The following is an 18,482-nucleotide window of genomic DNA, read 5'->3' on the forward strand; positions in this document are numbered from 1 at the left end:
GGTCACTTAAGGACGAATGCAAATGATTCCTTCCTCCGCTCCGCCAGCCTCCTGACGACCCCAATCACACGCCTCTGGCTCCAAAAGCTACTCTCGTCTAACTCACGCGGAGAGACCCAGTCATTTACAACGACTCTGAGTTCCATTCTAAGTGGATTTGAATGGATAAAAGGGAAAAGTCAAGGAATGAAAAGCTATTAAAAGGTTTCTGTAGGTCACTCTGGCTACATCTGTTTTCCAGCTCACCTTGCATTATGTCAACTGGATTTGGGGGGGGGGGTCGGATCGGGACTGACGGTGTGTGTGTGTGTGTGTGTGTGTGTGTGTGAAAATGTGAACATGTTCACTGCAGTGCCCAGAGGGTGAGATAAGAGGAATATGGAAGGTGATTTTTTGTACTAAGGAGGGTGAAATTAAACCTTTTCCCCCTCCCGTGAGGGTAAAGGAAGTCTGGATTTGTATGGAAATCAGCTGCGGGGAAGTTGTCCTTAGAAAGAAGGTCAGCCTGAGTGAAATGAGAGTTATACTACAGAGTAATATGTTCGAGCTTTGCGGAGAGTACATAGAGGTCATTCGGATACAACGGAAGCAATGAAAAGAGAAAAAGTTATTGATGCACTTCTTGTTTCAATAACTTATAATTTCTCAAGTTAGCTTTTAATGGAATGGAGGTTGTGCAATGAGATGATACTCTTGTGAATTAAAAGCAGCCTCAGTAGAGGAACGCTCGATTCAAATCATGAAGAGGAGAGAATAATGAAAGAGAACACTTTGTCCTTCACAGCCACAGAGGAACTGATAATCTACTTCTACAAGGCTAAGGTGACTAAAAGGGCAGAAATGTTATAGATTTAGCATGAAGAGAAAAATTACCAGGTGGATTCAGCAAAGGCATTAGGAATCATGACTTTTCTTTGTTCATAGAAAAGAGGGAAATATAGCGATGTTGTTTTAAAGTTTCAATGTCTAAAATGGCCGCGACCATTCTCTTACCTTAAAGGACAAGTTTACCCAAAAGTCCTTTAGTCCACAAAACATTTCTGGTGCTTCACATCAAAACAGATGTAGCAGATGGGGACTTGTTTTAAAACGTAATAAAACTAGAATGTCACTCAGGACATATCTCTGCCAAAGCCCAACAGTCCCCTTTGAAAGAATCAAGCCTAAACCAATATAAAACTTGCTCGTAGGTACCAGCCACCTAAATACCCCTGATTCTTTTCATAAAGATTCATAGATTATTCGATGGGAAATGAATAAAAATGTAAAAAAAAAACCCGTCCTGGATCCACTGTGTTATCTGGATTTGCACCCAAATTAATTGGGGTCTATTCTGGGCCGAGACACATCTTTCATCCAAGTTTTATGGAAATCCATCCAGTAGTTTTTGTGTAATCCTGTTGACAAACCAACAAATATACACAAGTAAAAACATTCTAAAACAAAACAAAATAAGACATAAAATGGCTCCATACAGCTCGTCCATCGTAATCGAAGTCTCTGGAAGCCCTGAGATCCCAAATTGATTTAAAATGACAATATTTACACGGTCAAGCTCAGGCACCCCTTTCAGACAGGCTGCATGCTAACGCTTATTAGCCTAGCAACTACAATGAAGATTAGAAAACATCTTTTCTAAGAAATGTTGGATGTTGGGGCTTCTGGAGAGTTAGATTACATTGGATGAGCTTTATAAAGCTGTTTTTTATGTGTTTTTTTTTTTATTTTAAAACAAGTCCCCCTCTACTTCAGTTGTCTCAGTGAGTGCTGCACAGCCATTTTGCTGTGAAGCTCCAGAAATGTTTTTGGGTGAACTTATCCTATAACCAAAAAGTCATTCCAACCCAAACCATCATCTCTTATTACCCCTTTTGTGCCTGAACCTTACCAAATCTTAACCATAAAGCTGTCATATGAAAAAACTGTTTAGTTTTTGCTTCAGTGATTTGTATGCGTTTTAGAAACCACATTAAAATCTTGTCTTCTTGTCAATAAGGGCATCCCATCAGAAAATGCTCATATGTGTCATTCTGGAGGGCAATTCCAAATAATGTATTGGACTCGTCAATTTTGAACATATCACTGCTGGTGTTGATCTGTCCTCACCAGAAAAACAACAGCATTGGTTGTTTGTTCAGGGAGGGAAGCAGCAGGATGTTGTTGTAGCTCAGCGAAATGTCTTAGTCCTGTTGAAAACGAAAATAACAGCTGAGGCAAGTAATGTTTCCTCCGCCAATTCTGTCATTTCCTATAGCAGGTCGTCAAAACTGTTGGAGCTATGTTCGCGGTGTCCTGATTTCCAACTGTTGTACAAATGTTATACGATATAGGGGCAGCTCGCATCAACGAGCATTGTGCATTGCACATATTAACATTAGCATATTATGTCTCATAAACATTTGGCGCAACAAATCTGCAAAAGTGATGAAGGTGAAGTTCATTTGGCCCCGACTCCTCGTTGTGTTTGCATTCATGAATGGCCAAGTCCACCCACGCACACAAGCTCTCCGGAACAAGGAGATGAACAGAGTGTGAGTGTATATATGTTCACTGTTTCTCTCTACCTTTCTCTAATGCAACAAAAGGAGCCATCTGTAGCCATTGTCTTAGTTGGGGGATAAGCCGAAGCCAATCCAGTCCTCTCAGGACTGATCTGCGGTTGGGCCCGCGTTCTCGTAATCCTATTAGGAGTGGGTGATTTCTTCGGATCAAACCAGGGGTATGGAAGGCAGATAAACTGAAGCTTTTGGACAAAGAGCCACATGAGAGTTTCACTCTATTAGGAGGTATCCAGCTTTTGTGAAACTGTGACAGATGAGGCAAGAAAAGCAATAACTCACCGTTGAATGTGACTGATGGTCATGAATACTGATTTGGAGCTGAGTGAAAAGATTTTTCCAAATAAAAGGCTTGGATGCAAAAAGTTAAAGCTGCACTAATCAATATTTTCTTGGTAATGGAGACATATTATGCTCATTTTCAGGTTCATAATTTTATTTTGGGTCACTACTAGAAAAGGTTTACATGCTTTAATGCTCAAAAGACACATCAGATTTCTCATACTGTCCAGTGCTGCAGCTCCGTATTACCCTTCTGTCTGAAACACTCTGTTTTAGCTCCTGTCTCTTTAAGTGCCCCCTCCTGAAGGCCCAGTCTCTTCTGATTGGTCAGCTCACATATGCCTGACCCGGCACTGCTAACAACAACAGAGCTGTTGTGCTAAATCATTTCATGTGCCAAACTAGGCATAAATTATGCAAATGTGTGACATTGTGATGTAGTGTGATGTCACAAAGCCACAAATTAAAGTCGGGACTAGTGACGAGGCATTTCAGAAGCAGCGTTTTCTCATGTGACTTATCATGTGACTGCAGTTTCCCTCAGCTTTACCCTTTAACTTTCACTGTTTTAGCATCTTTCAGTGGATTGTTTTGGTCACTGATATCCAATAATCAAGAAAGTGTTTAAAAGCTAAACTAGATAGAGTAGTACTATGCTAATGTTGTGTTTGCTGCTTGTTTGGCTGTATGCTGCTTGTATGCCCAAGTGGCAAAAAAACCCTCAACTTAATACTACTTTTAAAACCTGCCACAGCTTTGATAATGCGAGTAAATGTACTAATATGTAGATATATCTGAAAATGCTAAATACTAATACAAATGAAATGTCATCATGAAGAAATGTTAGCTATTAACAAAATACTACAACAGAACAAATAAAATATTTAAAAAAGGATCATTTAACAACTGGTTAATCTCCATGAGTCCTATTTATGACATATGAAGCATATTTATCTGTATGAAGCTGTGTGAATGTTTAGTATATCACGCAATGTGGGTGGGATTTTCCCCTTCGACAGACTTCCATTAAATGTCAGGTTTTTCCTATCAGTGATGTGGCTGTTAATATTTGGAATCTGTATACACTAAAATAAAACAAACATAAAGAAACTAATAATGAGTCGAGAAAGCCAACAAAACTGTCCCAAACTCTTCAAACAATTGCGGGTGAACGAAATAACAATTTCTGGAAAGAGGCTTCAAAATGTTTGGGCACATGATCGGGGTGAAGGAGGTTGCTCTGCGAGAAAACAAAGGCAGCGAACCCTGCAAGAGGCCGACTTTTGACAGCTGCGTGTGAAGGAGTGTGTATTTGAGAAAAGAGCGGCAAGCTGGTGTGTTTGTGTGTGTGAGTGAGCACAAGCGCGAGCGTGAGCACGTGCGCGCATTTCTGTTATTGTTTTGATCTGACCTTGGCGTCACCTGATTCTTCTCGTGTTTGCATGGAGTTTCTGTCACATGCTGCTCGGCATAGACACTCTCTCTCGCTCTTATTCTCCTTCACTAACACACACACACACACACACACACACACACACACACACACACGCACACACACCCTGGGGCTTCAGCTGCTGACTGTAAGCAGGGAAGCAAATGGACGAAGATGAGAAGATCATAATAGTGGAATTAATAACAAATAGTTCTGGCTGAAGGCAGGGTGGCGTTCTGGGAACAGACTGGTATGATCCTCCTGAAGAAATATTTACCACACAGTAGGACGAGAGCCAGCTCGCACATACACACACATAAACACACTTTCTCCAAAGCTTTGCATGATCATCACAGAATATTTTCACTTGTAAGTGGAAAATAACACTCGAGGGGCTGCTGAGTGTGTATAGTCTTACGCTCTGCACGTGTGTTCCCGTTTCTTTTCTCCTGCTGCGCTCTGTAATGTACGAGTCACAGTTATTACATTCAGTACAGGTTGGACCAGGTTGTGTTGTTCCAACATTTACAGCTCAGTTTTACTTTTACTTTCAAAGTCCAGACTAACAACGACAGACTGAAGCGACACCTTTGAGTATTTGCTGGAAAAAGAGAGAGAGGGAGAGACCCCATGATGGAGATGCAGTCCCTCTCACGTGCCAGTGGTATGGCTGGCGGTTGCGTTTCTAAGAACTCACTTCACATGTTGGTGGGTTGGGGTTTCCCATTTTTCAACTCGCGTTTCACTCTTTCCACAGTCTGCCACTGCAAGAAAAATCTCGCATTTTTCACCTCATCTGTGCTGAAAGAATAGCACCCTCTCTCTCTCGGTAGTGTCGAGCAGATTTCCCGTGAAGCGCCACCTGTTTCAACACAAAGTAGAACAGACATGGAGGCTGCCCGACATTGTTTTCTTTTCTGCTCTGCCTTCGCACTCAAATCTTATCTCAAAAATTAAAGAAACAGCTCCACATTTTATGGGAAACATGCTCATTCGCTTTCCTGCTAGGATGTAGATGAGAGGTTCAACAACACTCTGATATCTGTCTGTTGAGAAACTAGTCGGTTTGGTGCTGGGGTTTCTGTGAACACATGTTGGGTAGCTAATTACAATGGTGTCATTCACAGCTGAACCATTAGTTGATTGTCGAACTTTCTGTGTCTAACTCTTGCAGTCAGAGGTTCACACAACACACAGTTGGTAGGATGTTATGCTAACAGCCTGATCTTCAGATCATTTCATTGTAAAAATACAATGTGGGATCATCATCTGTGGTGTAACGTTTAACTTATCTATTTCCGTCAGTTTATTCTAGGAACATGAATCAGTAGTTATTGCTTTCCTTTTACGTTTACATTAGTCAATCTCAGGGTCAGATACGAACAAAGGTTCAACAGTAATGGACAATATATATAGATATTAATGCACTTTCTCTGCTGCTGATTTCGGCCTCAACTTTTGGCCTCAGCTCCTTCATGAAGAGCTTTCAGGCATTTCCGACTTGCTTATCCGTGTGTGGTGGCACACAAATAGTTTTTATGTGATGAATCTTGTGGTTTGCTATAAAGCACAGCTGGATTGTTTTAAATAGCAGGAGAAGTGAACATTTCCTCAACATTTCAGTCTGGAGACACTGCCTGGTCAGAGTTAGCAGATATACAGGGCCAATGTTCATAAACTATATTGTGCTTAAACTTGGTTTTGTCAGTAGTAGCAACGTCACCATGGATGAAATCGCTATCTTTATTTAAAAAAGACCAAAAATGATCATCATACTCTGCTTTGTAGTCCATGGTAACAATTCGTTTTTTAATAACACATCAACATCTTTCTATACATCAAGCCCTCTGCAACCAAACTAGGGCCTACTACAACAACACGTCCTGTTTCAGTGACCGAACCAAAGGTAATGAGCTGAAAGCATTCTTCTTTAAAATGTAATTGTACTGTCAAAAAGTAATCATTGGAGCTAAACTCCCCATAATGCCCATTTATTACTGCTTGTCTTTAAACCTGCACAGTTTGAGTTGTTTTCAGAGACTCTGTGGATCTCACTCAGCACACAATGTGCCAAGTACAATTTAGGAAAATACTTTTAAAATAACTAGAACTGGAGGTGGGAGAGCCACTGGGAGCCATGTGAGGTGAGTGTGGTTGAGTGTGGAACTTGGCACGGATACCAACTGTGTCCCGGCACACCGAGCTGCCAGGCAGCCAGAGGGGAGGCAAACCTCCACGTGAGGTGCCCCGCACTGTAAACACGCACGCTAACACGCACATGCACGACCAAATGGACACACACGGAGTAGAATCACAAATCTGCATGCAGTGTGTTTCCTGCCCTACACACACACACACGCTGGTCCACACACTCAAACACACACACAATCATTGTAAAATGTGTGGCAGCGATCAAACGGGCCTGATTCCACATATTGTATGTGACCATGTACTGTGCATACAGCGTATGAGCACCAACACACACAGACACATAGATTCACTGTTTGTTCGGTGTTGAATAAAACATACAAAGCCGTGACAAACAGCCCCCCTTAACAAGCACATTAACTCATGAATACTGATGATAAGATGGATGTTTTTCATGTTTCCCAGTATCCCAAGTAAAGAATAAAAGGCTTCAGAAGCATTACGTGTGAGGACGCTTGTTAGTGCGTTTAGGCTTTTTTCTCTCTCGTGGGTTCATTTGTTGAATCCAGACCTGAGTCTGATAGTTCCCCCTCGCTCTAACCTGCCTGCTTTCACACTTGTTTACTGTTATTGTGATCTCGGGTACATTTACAGTGCTTTCATTATCGCGGTGCAGGTGTTTACCACCGGGATGTGATGTCAGCGCCTTATTTGACGTATGCAGGGAAAAATATACAGAATAATCCAGCAGTGAGTGGAGCCAGATGTGCATGACTGAGGTGAGTACAGATAACTGTACAGGCTTCGATGAACAAAAGAGGACACAATCTTATACCCCCTGCTGAGGAAGATTACAACAAGAGTGTTAGTCATGAAATTCGGCTTGTTTCCTATTTTTCTCTTGTTTTGTTGCTAGAAATTGCAAAAAAAAAAAAAAGGTTTTTTAGGTCAACCACCTTCATATTTGTACTCAAACCTGCACGGACAGATTTGTTGTTTGTTGCAGCAGGCCATGAAACCAAAACAGTTAGCTAAAAGAAGCTAAAACGCTCATCATAGTTGAATTCTTAACATGAGCGACCCCTTTCACATGACATGTAGTCATTTTTTCTGGTTCTTTAAAGTTTACACTACGTAAAAAGTGATTTTTAAGTTTTTTTATCACAAAATGTCTTGCTCTGTGTCTCACACATATGCCAGTATTAGGTCCAACGAGTCAAGCAATAAGGTCCAGCAGCCTGCAAGCTTAATGGAGTGGTAACTATTAGCGACTGTACACTCCAATCAATATCCACAACAAGTCCTATCGCAGCTGCCTGTTTTTACAGGAAACATGTAATTAGGAAAGAAGAAATCACCGCTCAGCTCGCCGTTTCATTGGAACCCTAATGCAAAAATATCGATTGTAGCTTTAAAAGCACTGGGTAAAATTAGCCAGCACATATAACCCCCCCGTAATGTATATTCCTGTGCTGCTCGAAATGTCATGAATCCAGCTGGGGGGATAATGAGCCATTCAACTGCAAAATAAGTTATAGAATCCATCATTTAGACAGCCATTATCTCGGCAGAGTAACTGAATCAACCAATGTTGTGGGTTTCATGTGTGGAAGCATCCCATAGAGTACAAAGAGCTCCATCAACTCACTTTGTCAGGGTATGTAATGACCGCTCATATGTGTATGTGTGGCCAATGTATGGACGAGCGGACAGATGGGCGGGCCGTCAGTACAGCTGATTGACAGAAGCACAAATAAACTAACACGCGCTCGCTCCCCCTGAGAGCGTTTGATTGACGGATGGATGTCTAGAGGGGGTCTTTGTATTCAGTGCTTCCTGCTGCAGCTGCCACTTCTAAGCTACTTAGTACTCTGAGACACATACACATGCAGTAAATACAAACACATTTAAGATGCGCACACGTATGCGCAGAGACACACGCAATCATGCTCACGTGTGTTTGGTCACACACACACAAACACGCACGAATGAATGCACACACATCTATCCACTTGGTCCATGCATAATTCAGTAGCAACTCTGTGTTTACACTTCGTCTAATCAATACATTTATGAAAAGCTTCCACCTTGCACCGTGCACACACACACGCACACACACACACACACACACACACACACACACACACACACACACACACACACACATTCAAATATGTCACAGCGGATTAACCACATGGGATAGAGCTCATCTGCGTCCCTATACCTCCACAGATGATTGATCAGATGCATGACCATCAGGTGAGGTCACTGTGCATGTGTGTGTGTGCGGCCCATCCTCCACCATACAAATACACACCCGCATACACACACACAAACAAAAACACACAAACTGGCCTCTGACCTAGGCGTAATAAGGTCCTCTGAGCAGAGCGGGAATGGGCTGTAAATGCCACTGAACGCTGACATTCTCATCCTCGGTGAGGTTACCAAGAGGCCAAGAGAGAGAGAGAGAGAGAGAGAGAGAGAGAGACGGAAAGTGATGATGGAGGGATGGTTTGGTTGACCTTTAGCCTGGGAGAAGATTGACTGAACGCATCTGTCCCCTGCTATAAACTCACAGTGTCCCCTTTAGCTTGTGGCCCTGTAAAATCAAGCCAATAATAGTTACTCTTGCAAATTACAGTCCAGGGGCAATTGATGTATATTAATGTCCATGTTGAAGACAGTCCACTGTTAAAGGTGCAGTGCACAGTTTTGGAGAAGACATTTTAATCAGAGGAGAAAGATAGTCATTCACTGAACACTGAATTTTTATTATTTTTTTAATGACAAAACAAAGTAAATAAACAAACTCTCTTCGTTTTCATGACTGAATAAGCTGACCTTAAAAGACAACACAATTCAATACTGTTTTACTCTGTTTATATGTGGCGGACCCTGCCACCTTTCTAGCTTCAAACAGTGTTCTGGGGACCTTATTTCCCTCTGAGAACAGCTTGTTATTCAGTTATGGGAAAAGTAAATATTTCTGAGTTTGTATTATCACCTCATTAATGTTGCAAACATTAAAATTCTGAATTTGAATTTCTTCTCCGAAACTACATAGTGCCCCTTTAAGGTGTAATAATAATAAAACAGCCTCAGCCTGTCATTGCTTAAATGGGCTTCAAGAGCCACTGTCTGATTTTCATCAGAGACACACATATTCAGCTTCTCTGCCATCTAGGTCATGTCTACATGACGTAAACAAAACAGCAGCTGGACTGAATTATAAGAGTTTAACAACTGAAACAACAGTTTTAATGTTTATAGGTGTAAATTCTGCCAGATTATTTGTCTCTGCACCTAAAAAACCTCTCAGAAGGTTAATTTAAGGCCTTTCAGGTGAATGTTAACCTATCTGTGTGTAAATGTGTGTGTATGTGTGTGTCTGTGTGTTTAGGGCACATGAGCAGGCTCAGTAACCATGGCAACCTTTCAACATCAACTTGACCCCTGATTGTCTTGGCAGTTGATGTCATTTCATGGTTACTGACTCTGTGAGAGCGCATGTGTGTGTGTGTGCATGCGTGTGCATGTATGTGTGTGTCAGGGGGTCACCGGTGGGTGATAAAGTTGTCAAGCAGAGTTAAAATCATCGACACGTTCAATAACATCAAAGGAGGAGCTTGAATTCCCTGAGTAAAAATATAAAAAAAAGTTTAATTTACAATTGATTTCAGATGTGAAATACGCCACGGATGACAATACAAAGCGTTGTGCTGGCTGTTTTTAACAGGCTTTGTAATGACATAGCTGTTTTTCACCCAGAGTTTGCGTTGCAGTCTGGATTGGTCTTGGCTTTCGCCCTCACATATCTTCTGATGATCAGTCCAAGCAATAAATTAGCTTCGGTAAGCTTAACCTTGCCCTGCAGGAAATAAAAAAGCTGAAATCACGCCAGAACACTGAAGAAAGACCAAAATTACACCCCGAACGTACGTAGACGCTGCTGCTTTATGATTTACAATCCCAGAGGAACCAGTTAGAATTGTGCATTTTGTCAGAAACGAGTTTGGACACGCTTTTTACGCTCACTTAACATTACAGAGGACGGTATTCATGCTGAACACCCGCAGCTAAAACTTGCCCTAATTTCAACCACCAAAGTGACACATGGTGTTGTTGATGCCCCAGAGGAAGAGTTCGACATTTTGGGAAATACCAGAAATATAATACTTATCTATTTTCATGCTGAGAGTTAGATGAGAAGATTAACACCACTCTCATATATTTGCATGGAAAATATGAAGCCACAGCTCAAAATAAAGAATGAAAACAGTTAGCTCTGCTCTGCGTTAATGAGTGAGCTTTCGAGGCGCTGGTAGACATGTTCTGTTAACTTTGGACAAAGTTGGACTGACCCCTGTTAACAGTCTTTGTGTGAGGATAAGATAACCGTGTCCTGCTGGATGTACACGACTTCATATTCGACCTTGTCCTCATCAGAAAAACAGCCTTAGACGTCAGAAATGAAAGCAGCTCATTATGACTCACATTTATGTTTGTCCTTATGTGGCGACCTTTGGCATCTGTAGTAATTACTACAGCTGCAAAGGACCAAACGAAGAGAAATAGTATAAAGAGTGAGAGGTCAGGGCTGATGCTTGTACACTGCAACGGTTTCAGAACGGTGATATTTGACGTTTTGGTAGAAGCTTACACTTGACATATTCAGTCTCTGAGATATGAGGGTGCGCTGTCATATTCAGTCTACAGAAATGAGAGTGACATTGATCTTCTGCAACTCTCAGCTAGAAAGCAATTAATTGCTTTCCTCAAAATATTGATCTTTGTTTGTAAACCGTTAAACCTTCTCTTTCGCCACTTTGCAATTTAAATTAACCACCTTTTGTAGTCTTTGCCACCTTTTAAAAATCTTGTGTTAAAAGGGATTTTCTTGTTAATTGCATTTTCAATCTTGTTTTCTCCTTTTGTCTTTCATCATTTCTGCTCCGGAACAAACTAAAACAGATCTAAACGTAACCCTAAAATGATGTGTTCTCCTTATAAGTGGCGGCTGATGCACGGCCTTCTCTCCGCAGACCAGTGGTTGAGAATCACCCACTGCCGCTAAGTGACAGACTGCGGCTGGTCTGCTTGGCGGGAGGAAGAGCAGAGATGGACACTCATATCTCACTGCCTGCCAGCCGCACCGCAGGAGTCGTTTGCTGTAACAGGCTCGAGCCACACACATGTCGGAGCACAGCCTGTCCACGTGCACTCACTCCACACGGATAAAAGGTGCGATGTGTGCACGCAAACATGTGACACGCAGACAATGCACATGAGAGGGGGGCCGAAACAAATGCTCGGATGCGGTTTCATACATGTAATTACAAATCGAGGTTGCATGCCACTCATGTACTTTCAACAGATGTGTGCGTGTTTGACACACATACATGTAAATAAACACACTCCACAGGGGCTGTCTAGTGTAATTCGACTTATGCAGTTATTAGTCACGCTATACTGTGGCTACCGCAGTGTTCGGATTAGAGCGGGCTCATATGGATGGATCATAGTCTTAACTGAAATGACTTAGATTTAGACATGGGATATTAAGATGGCCTTATATGGACATCAAACCCGGCTCATGCCACCGAGCTAATGGACCCAAACCGAGTTAAAGCCATCGACAGCCATTTCATCTTTGCGCGCCGAGCGCAATGCGGTCGCCTCGTCTTCGAGGGTCTCATTGAATGCTCGTTTTGAATGCATGCTTCTGTTTATCACATTTTTTTTGCTCATTCCTCCCATTAAATGATGACAGCGCAACATGATGTATGTTCGCTTGAAAGTGTAACATTACTGCAGCCTGTCTGAATTAACTGTTGCCATTTTTATACACCGTGACCGATCTTTATATCATAAAAAAGCAGTCGTAATGGTCCCAGATTGGCTCAATTAGTCTTAGTGTGTGCTATATGTGGCCTTTAAAGCTATATCCAATGGCCCTTATGCTGTGCATCAAAGGCAGATCCAGTGGTGTGTCTTTTATCCTCATGTCATTTACAGAATTACAGTCATCTTTCATGGGGACATAATATTATTACAGTGAGCATCAAGTTCATACACACACACACACACACACACACACACACACACACACACACACACACACACACACACACACACACAAACACACACAGTCGCTCAGGCAAAAGGATGCCATGCTGTTCTCTCCACAATTTGGAGTGTTATTAATTTTTTATGCAACCCCTTCGCCTAACAAGCCAGCCCCATTCAAGTACAAATTCTTATTAGGAACGACAGCCTGGGAAGGAAAACAAGTAGGCATGGAGGAAGGGATTTGGCTGAGGGGGGTGAAAAAGAGAGAGAGAGTGGGAGGGCGATGGATGGATGGGAAAAAAAGGGGAAGAGGAGAGGAATCGTGACCACCACACCAGTGAAATGTCACCATTGTGCCTGGCTGTGGCAGTGGAGTCTCAGGGCACTGCTGTGACTCAGGAGGAAGCGATGTGTCGCGCTAGAGGCAACAGTGTGAATATATTATTTTTGCACAAATGTCTTTAAAAATATCTCTTTAAGATGTCAGTCTTGAGTAAAACATTTACTATTGTGGTTGAATTGTGTACATGTGTTGCTCTATTGTGATTATTCTGTTAATCCCTGGGATTAATAGCAGTCTCAAACAAACACACAGAAATAGGACTGTAGTATTATTGTATGCAAACTAGGGATGTAACTGCAGCAATGATTATTTTCATTATTGATTTTTTTATTTTCTCTATTAATCGATTCATTTTTTGAACTACAGAAGGTCAAAAAATAGTTAAAAATGTGCGTAGCGATTTCCAAAATGCCAATATGATGTCTTTAAATTAGTTTTCTTATCTTACCAACGGTCAAAGACATTCAGCTTACTGTCATAAATGACAGAAGAAAAACATTTTACAAGCCAGACCTAAGGAATGTTTGTTATTTTTGCTTTGAAAATGATTGACATCATGACGAATTTGTTGTAGATTAGGTTACTGTTTTAGTTTTAATGGAAACATGTGTAATCAAAAGCCAACAAAAATAGAGAATCGTCAGGGCTATGAGAAATATTCACTGCGCACTTCCTTGAATCTGGTTCCTTGTCCTTTAAAAACCTTAAAGATGCATGTAATGCACACTTTAGCTTTTCTTCCAGAGTAACAGTGAAAACACTGAAAATCAAATTGTACTTGGACCCATCCTCCGTCCAAGTTTAGTGGAAATCCGTCCTTTACAGGGCGCTCAAGGTTTAATCATGGACCGTCATCACCACGAAAACGACAAAACTGGTCGGTGTTTGTTGGCTGCAGTAATTATGATGTGAGCAAAGGAGGAAGTCAGGTAGACGTGGTAGAAAGAGCGAGAAAGTCGGGAGGGGAGGAGGTTGTGGTGGATGGACTCGCCCAGGAGACTGCTGCTTGTGTCCTGTGTGAAACTAAAAGTCAATGTTGACTTATTTCGACTTACGTAACGTAACATTCTTATGTCGACCCAAACCGTGATCTTTTCCTAAATCTAACCAGGAAGTTTTGTTCGTGAATGGTCATATATGTAATTCTGGGAGTCATTCGCAAGCAACATCGTTCCGTTTAGGAACGAGCACATGTTGTTCAGTCCTCATATAAAAGGGCAAACACGGGTTCTCCTGAAGCATGTGGGAGCATCGCTTGTTCATCCACACACAGAAACACATGCAGGCTCCTGACACAAGCATAATAGACCATGAAACCCTCAATGAATGACTCTGGGTTGAAGTTCTTCTCACATTCACATCATATGCTGATCACCACCACTCGATGGCGGATGTGCTGAGAGGAAACTCCCCGAACAGTCACCAGTGAATGTCTTAAGACCTCGGTATGTCTCAGATAGTTGAGGAGCGTTAAAAACAGCCAGTTGTGCAGACGTTTCCACCGCTCTGTCAAGCTCTTTTCTGTGCAACACAATGAATGTCTGAGAAGAGACTGTAAGCGTGTGACCTCTATCCCACTTGTACAATTCATTGTGTGGAGACACGCAAAACTTACATGGTCCTTGGAGAGACAAGAGAGGCAGAAGTCAGAAAGAGACCGTAACAGCAGGATTTTCACCCCATCTCTGAGTGCGGCAAACCTGAACAGGTAAAAACACCTTCGCCTTTAGAAGTGCTTTGATTCAAGCTGAGTGAACCCTGAACGAGTTGTGTGGTTTATGAGTCTTCAAGGATGTTGACACAAACACAAAAAAATCACCATTATTGCCTAAGGCACCCAGACTAGAAGTCTAGTTCATGTAATCTTTCAAAAAATCTTTCAAAAATAGAAGAATGAAATAAGGCAATCACTCGATAAGAGCTGCAACTATTTGCAATCGAGTCTTGATTAAACCATTGTCCAACTGGCCAATTTATCAAACTCCAAGGCGGGGTGGAGTTCAGAGCCTGAAGGTACTCAGTTTATTGTCATATATGACAGATTTGTGCTTGAGAATGGACAAACACTAGGTCGTTAAAACTAATTGATACATAAATTTGACTAATCAATGCAGTCTGGGTTTACATTAGCTGGTATGTTCCAGCCTTTTCCAGGTATCACGTGGTATCACAGGTATCACCTTAATAGGATATTAAATAACCTAATATTGTGTGACCTAGATGTGTTGCAGAGACAACTTAAAAATAAGCTTATATCATGCAAGTGTTTGGTTTTATCCCGCTGTTACACTGAGATTCAGAGTGTTTGGTTGTATGCAGTGTTTTGTGCACTCCCGAGCACACTGCCGCAGATTTTTGCCTGAGAAAAAAAACCCAAAACAAACTAGAATGCCAAGAGATGTTCACCAGGGTGGCCGACCACACCTAGACATGTCTCCGGCAAGCCCCATGTTGTTCTTGTTTCTCGCTCGGCACACTGTTTATTGATCAGTTTATTGACACGTTAAAAACTTCAAATATTTTCTGCATTGCTTTTCAGTGTCACATGCAGCCCCGCTCCGTAGGCACGCACACACACACCGTCGGGACATGAAAAGATGGACGGAAGAGACAAAATGTTCTGCAGCGTAGCATTTGTGCTTGCATCTTGTGTTTTATTGGTGTTTAAATACAGGCTGTATGTGGCTCTTTAAAACACGCGTCCTGTGGTTTTCCTATAAGTCCAGAACTCCCTCTCTCTCTTTGTTTAACATGAACTGGAAGCGATGCACAGAACACGCAGGGAACACTATGTTTCCTTCTCCTCTCTGTGCCGCTGTCCTCGGCTAACCCCGCCCCATCTGAACCCAGTGCTTCGCCTGATGCTGCATATGTTTGTGCGTGTGTGCACATGTACGGAGGGGCGTGTATCCGCCGCAGCCTATGCAGGGAGTCCTTTGTGGAGAACTTGCTCAGCTGCTCGAAACGTGATTGACTGCAAAATTTAAATTGTGAAGTGACCGTAAAAAAACAGAATTTGACGTGTTTTCAAATGATCACGTAGGTGCCAAGGGTGCAGGTGATGAGACAAAGAAACTATTCAAGTGTGTGGCAGCGTCACATGTACTGTGAGTGTAAGATGTGTGTGGAGGAGTGGATGCAGTATATATGTCTGGAGTCTGTCTAGCTCCGTGAATGGCATTGACATGACATCTCCACCGCATGCTATATCTGCTTTGGCATGTCTGTGTGTGTGTGTACTTGCGAGCTGCGTCAGGGACAAAGAGTTCACACTGCCGCAGTTTCTGTCTATCTCCTTCCCCTCTCCATATCCTCTCCCTCCCCTCATCCTGCATCCATCGCCATCCCTCTCCCTCGTGCCTTCGCTTTTTTCCCTGAGAGTCCTTTTTTTCTCGTCCTCAAGTGATCTCTCAGTGTTTCTGTCTGTCTGAACGCACAGTGTGTCTCACTCACTCACTCACTCACTCACTCTCACACAGTTTTGGGTTTTTGTGCTGTCTGTACATTTTGTGCCGCATGTGCCAGCCTGCCCGTACGAAGCTATAGGAAGGATTTGGTCACTGAGAGATCACATGAGGACGAGAACACAAAAGTCATTTTTCTTTAATCTCTCGATATTTTGCTCCGTTTTCTAAATCTATACTTGCAGGTGTGCTCGTGTCGCTGCCCTCTTCGGATGCTCTTTGACATTTAATCATCTGCCCGCATGTGTGTGTCCGTCCCGTCCGATCCAGCTGTTCTACCTCCGTCTCCTCATTTGACCTCTCTGTCTGTCTCTCCCGCTCTCTATCTCTTGGCAGTATATGTCAGATCCTCCCACATCGTGTGTGTAGTTTACCCTCTGTCTGCCTGTGCCTCTGTGTGTGTGTGTGTGTGTGTGTGTGTGAGAGTGAGACTGTTTGATGCATCCTTTTTTTTTTAAGCTGTCGGGTCTGCCTCGGACGGAGATGCTTGATGTGTGTGAAGCTGTTTGGTACTGATGTGTGCTTGTGATGTACAGTGTACCACTCTGGCATTGTGAATGTGTGTGTCTGTGTGTGTGTGTGGGTGGGTGAGTATAATCCCTAACCTCATACAGATATAAAAATCATCCAAAGAAGGGTTTTCTTTTGTCTTGAATGTGTGTCTCTGTATCCATACACTCCAGGTGTGTCAACAGTGTGTATCAGTGTGTGTGTATTTGTGTGTGTGTGTGTGTGTGTGTAGACAGGGAGGGAGGCAGACAGTGCGAATGTGACTTGAGTGTCGGGAACACAGAGTTCAGACTACTGCGCCATCCCTCCCTCTTTCCTCCCGTCTCTCCTCTCCCCTCCTCTCCCTCCCATCTTCCATCCTTCCTCCTCTTCTTCTTTTCCTCTCTCCCTTTCCTCCTTCCCTTCCATCCTCCTTCTCCATCGCCGTCCTCGCGTCTTCCCTTACTACCACTTCCTCCTCCTCTCGCTCCTCTCTTCCTTCCCCGCTCATCCCCTCTTCCCCTTCAGCTCCGCTCTCTCCACCTCCCTCTTTGTCTTTCCCTCCGTCTCTCCGTCTGAGACGACCCACTCAGACGTCGATGAATAATTCAGACTGTGTTGCACTGCAGGTTTTCCCCCTCTCCGCCCCCGCGCCTCTCCTCTTTCCCTCGCCGTTCCTCCTCTGCAACATCCCTCCATCCTCCCTTCTTTTTCTGCAAAATGCACCCTTTATGGTCGTTTTTATCTGCAGATCTCTTGGTTGGGTGTTTAATTCTTATTTTGGATATATTTCAGAGTGTTGTCATGCATAAAAGACTAAAAAAAAGAGGGAGAAACCCCCTTTAGTGTTTAGTATTCTGCAGCTCTTCCTGCAGGGGGGTTCTGGGTGAGTGGTGTCTCCTCTCTCTCTCTCTCTCTCTCTCTCTAACACACACTTTCAGAGGAGGTGCCATGTGCACGTTCAACAGTGGGGCTCTCCCACCGCCCCGCCCAACCTCAGCACACACCCCTCCATCAGCATCCCCTGATCCCTCTTCTTCTCCAGCTATATCTATTTCCCGTTACTACTGATTTGCGGCAAGGCGAGGCGACGAGGACTCAAGAGATGTGAGGAGGAGGAGGAAGGAAGGAAGGAAGGAAGGAAGGAAGGAAGGAAGGAAGGCGAGCGAGTGTCGGAGTGAGTCATGGAGCGGACGGTCAGTCAGGTGCAATGTGATGAACGCTCGGCAACCAGGAAACGGGAACGCTGCAGGCTGAGCTTTCAAGGAATCTGCATGTGACTTTTTGCTGATAATCCACACACTCACACACACACACAGATATTTCACCTGCTTTACCGGAAGAGTGACACTGCTTCTGAGCATCTGACACGCGAAGAAATGGTGACGGTGATTCCTGAAAGATATCTCGTCATTGTCGGTCACTGCGCCTCTCAGGAGATTAAGCCTATCAATACTGTAATACGGTTACAACACATGAGACATTCATTCGCTACAGATGATTTATTAACGGGGCACTATGTCGTTTTCGGAGAAGAAATTCAAACTGTTGTAGGTGGCAGGGTCCGCCAAATGTAAACAAAGTGAAACAGTATGAGATTGTGTTGTCCTTTAAGGTCAGTTTGTTTATTCAGTTTATGCAATCATGAAAATGAAGAGAGCTGGTTTATTCATCAGTCAATGAAGATCTTTCTC

This window comes from Pagrus pagrus, assembly GCF_965226575.1.
Source record: "Pagrus pagrus genome assembly, chromosome: 23".
In the NCBI taxonomy this organism is placed as follows: Eukaryota; Metazoa; Chordata; class Actinopteri; order Spariformes; family Sparidae; genus Pagrus; species Pagrus pagrus.